This window comes from Nanorana parkeri, unplaced genomic scaffold (genome assembly GCF_000935625.1).
Source record: "Nanorana parkeri isolate BGI_ZX_2015 unplaced genomic scaffold, ASM93562v1 scaffold3162, whole genome shotgun sequence".
NCBI lineage: Eukaryota > Metazoa > Chordata > Amphibia > Anura > Dicroglossidae > Nanorana > Nanorana parkeri.
Genome location: NW_017309430.1, coordinates 50,364 through 54,576, shown reverse-complemented (window position 1 = coordinate 54,576; position 4,213 = coordinate 50,364).

Below are 4,213 nucleotides of genomic sequence, written 5' to 3'. Positions count from 1 at the left end.
TCTGACCTCCGTCCTCCCCTTCAGTCTTCTATCTGACCTCCGTCCTCCCCTTCAGTCTTCTATCTGACCTCCGTCCTCCCCTTCAGTCTTCTATTCAACCTCCGCCGCCCTCCCCTTCAGTCTTCTATCTGACCTCCTTCCTCCCCTTCAGTCTTCTATCTGACCTGCGTCTTCCCCTTCAGTCTTCTATCGGACCTCCATCCTCTCCTTCAGTCTTCTATCTGACCTCCAGCCTCCCCTTCTGTCTGACCTCCATCCTCCCCTTCAGTCTTCTATCTGACCTCCGTCCTTCCCTTCAGTCTTCTATCTGACCTCCGTCCTCCACTTCAGTCTTCTATCTGCCCTCCGTCCTTCCCTTCAGTCTTCTATCTGACCTGCGTCCTTCCCTTCAGTCTTCTATCTGACCTCCGTCCTCCACTTCAGTCTTCTATCTGCCCTCCGTCCTTCCCTTCAGTCTTCTATCTGACCTGCGTCCTTCCCTTCAGTCTTCTATCTGACCTCCGTCCTCCACTTCAGTCTTCTATCTGCCCTCCGTCCTTCCCTTCAGTCTTCTATCTGACCTGCGTCCTTCCCTTCAGTCTTCTATCTGACCTCCGTCCTCCACTTCAGTCTTCTATCTGCCCTCCGTCCTTCCCTTCAGTCTTCTATCTGACCTGCGTCCTTCCCTTCAGTCTTCTATCTGACCTCCGTCCTCCACTTCAGTCTTCTATCTGCCCTCCGTCCTTCCCTTCAGTCTTCTATCTGACCTGCGTCCTTCCCTTCAGTCTTCTATCTGACCTCCGTCCTCCACTTCAGTCTTCTATCTGCCCTCCGTCCTTCCCTTCAGTCTTCTATCTGACCTGCGTCCTTCCCTTCAGTCTTCTATCTGACCTCCGTCCTCCACTTCAGTCTTCTATCTGCCCTCCGTCCTTCCCTTCAGTCTTCTATCTGACCTGCGTCCTTCCCTTCAGTCTTCTATCTGACCTCCGTCCTCCACTTCAGTCTTCTATCTGCCCTCCGTCCTTCCCTTCAGTCTTCTATCTGACCTGCGTCCTTCCCTTCAGTCTTCTATCTGACCTCCGTCCTCCACTTCAGTCTTCTATCTGCCCTCCGTCCTTCCCTTCAGTCTTCTATCTGACCTGCGTCCTTCCCTTCAGTCTTCTATCTGACCTCCGTCCTCCACTTCAGTCTTCTATCTGCCCTCCGTCCTTCCCTTCAGTCTTCTATCTGACCTGCGTCCTTCCCTTCAGTCTTCTATCTGACCTCCGTCCTCCACTTCAGTCTTCTATCTGCCCTCCGTCCTTCCCTTCAGTCTTCTATCTGACCTGCGTCCTTCCCTTCAGTCTTCTATCTGACCTCCGTCCTCCACTTCAGTCTTCTATCTGCCCTCCGTCCTTCCCTTCAGTCTTCTATCTGACCTGCGTCCTTCCCTTCAGTCTTCTATCTGACCTCCGTCCTCCACTTCAGTCTTCTATCTGCCCTCCGTCCTTCCCTTCAGTCTTCTATCTGACCTGCGTCCTTCCCTTCAGTCTTCTATCTGACCTCCGTCCTCCACTTCAGTCTTCTATCTGCCCTCCGTCCTTCCCTTCAGTCTTCTATCTGACCTGCGTCCTTCCCTTCAGTCTTCTATCTGACCTCCGTCCTCCACTTCAGTCTTCTATCTGCCCTCCGTCCTTCCCTTCAGTCTTCTATCTGACCTGCGTCCTTCCCTTCAGTCTTCTATCTGACCTCCGTCCTCCACTTCAGTCTTCTATCTGCCCTCCGTCCTTCCCTTCAGTCTTCTATCTGACCTGCGTCCTTCCCTTCAGTCTTCTATCTGACCTCCGTCCTCCACTTCAGTCTTCTATCTGCCCTCCGTCCTTCCCTTCAGTCTTCTATCTGACCTGCGTCCTTCCCTTCAGTCTTCTATCTGACCTCCGTCCTTCCCTTCAGTCTTCTATCTGACCTCCGTCGCGGAGCGCTGCCTTACACGCGAACCCTTAGGGGCCCATTCACACCGAGAAGAAGGGAGCACCCTGAGAGCTTGTGCTGAACATGAAAGATACAAAGTATCGCAGACAGAACTCGATTGTTTCCTCGATCTCATACCGCCCTCTAGTGGCGTCACAATGCAGCTCACACTGACTTCAGCAGAATGGATTCTGATTGGTCCATCCGGTGGTGCTGCAGTCAAGAATTATTACTCACCCTAAATATTTTATAGTCCGGGCTGCTAGTTTAATACCTTTGAATAAAAGTTTTTTATTTTTATCATACTTTTTAATGTTTCTTTGGGGCTTAATAAAACGGGAGTCTTTAAATGGTGCAGATATTCGAGGAAAATGGGTGTGGCCACTTAGGGGTGTGGTCACAGAGAGGCGCTGTTGAGCTTTTTTCGCACAGGGCGCCTAAAGGCCTAAGGCCAGGCGTGGTGGCAGGGAAACCTCTCACTGCATTGTGGTGGAGGAGTTTTTGCTTTTTAGTTGGTTCAGATCTGTTCAGTTGATACATTGGTGTGTTACCATTTCTTTGGTATTCGAGATGTCAGGGGATAGGGGCAACCCCGGGGTCCTGCTGTTCCAACTTGAGTGCACGGAGGGATGCTGGAACTCAGGAAACAACGAGGTGTCTGAAACACAGGGCGCAAATAAGTCTTGAAGAGCCACTCTCCTGGCTGTCTCTCCTCTCTCTCCTGGCTGTCTCTCCTCTCTCTCTCCTGGCGGTCTCTCCTCTCTCTCTACTGGCTGTCTCCTCTCTCTCTCCTGGCGGTCTCTCCTCTCTCTCTACTGGCTGTCTCCTCTCTCTCTCCTGGCGGTCTCTCCTCTCTCTCTACTGGCTGTCTCCTCTCTCTCTCCTGGCGGTCTCTCCTCTCTCTCTACTGGCTGTCTCCTCTCTCTCTCCTGGCGGTCTCTCCTCTCTCTCTACTGGCTGTCTCCTCTCTCTCTCCTGGCGGTCTCTCCTCTCTCTCTACTGGCTGTCTCCTCTCTCTCTCCTGGCGGTCTCTCCTCTCTCTCTACTGGCTGTCTCCTCTCTCTCTCCTGGCGGTCTCTCCTCTCTCTCTACTGGCTGTCTCCTCTCTCTCTCCTGGCGGTCTCTCCTCTCTCTCTACTGGCTGTCTCCTCTCTCTCTCCTGGCGGTCTCTCCTCTCTCTCTACTGGCTGTCTCCTCTCTCTCTCCTGGCGGTCTCTCCTCTCTCTCTACTGGCTGTCTCCTCTCTCTCTCCTGGCGGTCTCTCCTCTCTCTCTACTGGCTGTCTCCTCTCTCTCTCCTGGCGGTCTCTCCTCTCTCTCTACTGGCTGTCTCCTCTCTCTCTCCTGGCGGTCTCTCCTCTCTCTCTACTGGCTGTCTCCTCTCTCTCTCCTGGCGGTCTCTCCTCTCTCTCTACTGGCTGTCTCCTCTCTCTCTCCTGGCGGTCTCTCCTCTCTCTCTACTGGCTGTCTCCTCTCTCTCTCCTGGCGGTCTCTCCTCTCTCTCTACTGGCTGTCTCCTCTCTCTCTCCTGGCGGTCTCTCCTCTCTCTCTACTGGCTGTCTCCTCTCTCTCTCCTTGCTGTCTATCCTCTCTTTCCTGGCTGTCTCTCTCTCTCCTCGCTGTCTCTCCTGGCTGTCTCTCCTCTCTCTCCTGGTTGTCTCTTCACTCTATCTCTCCTGGCTGTCTCTCATCTCTCTCCTTGCTGTCTCTCCTCTCTCTCTACTGGCTGTCTCCTCTCTCTCTCTGCTTGCTCTCTCTTTGTTGTCTTTCCTCACTCTCTCTCATGGCTGTCTCTCCTGACCATCTCTCCTCTCGCTCTTCATTCCTGGCTGTCTCACCTGGCCCTGGCTGTCTCTCCTCTCTCTCTCCTGGCTGTCTCTCATCTCTCTCCTGGCTGTCTCTCCTCTGTCTCCCCTGGCTGTCTCTTCTCTCTCTCCGGGCTGTCTCTCCTCTCTCTCCGGGCTGTCTCTCTCTCCTGGCTGTCCCCTCTCTCCGGGCTGTCTCTCCTCTCTCTCCGGGCTGTCTCTCTCTCCCGGCTGTCTCTCCTCTCTCTCCCCTGGCTGTCTCTCCTCTCTCTCTCCTGGCTGTCTCTCCTTCCTCTCTCTCTCTCCTGGCCGTCTCTCCTCGCACTCTCCCCTCTCTCTCCTTGCTGTCTCTCCTCTCTCTCTCGTTGCTGTCTCTCCTCTCTCTCCCCTGGCTGTCTCTCCTTGCTCTCTCCTGGCTGTCTCTCCTCTCTCTCTCTCCTGGCTGTCTCTCCTCTCTCTCCTGGCTGTCTCTCCTCTCTC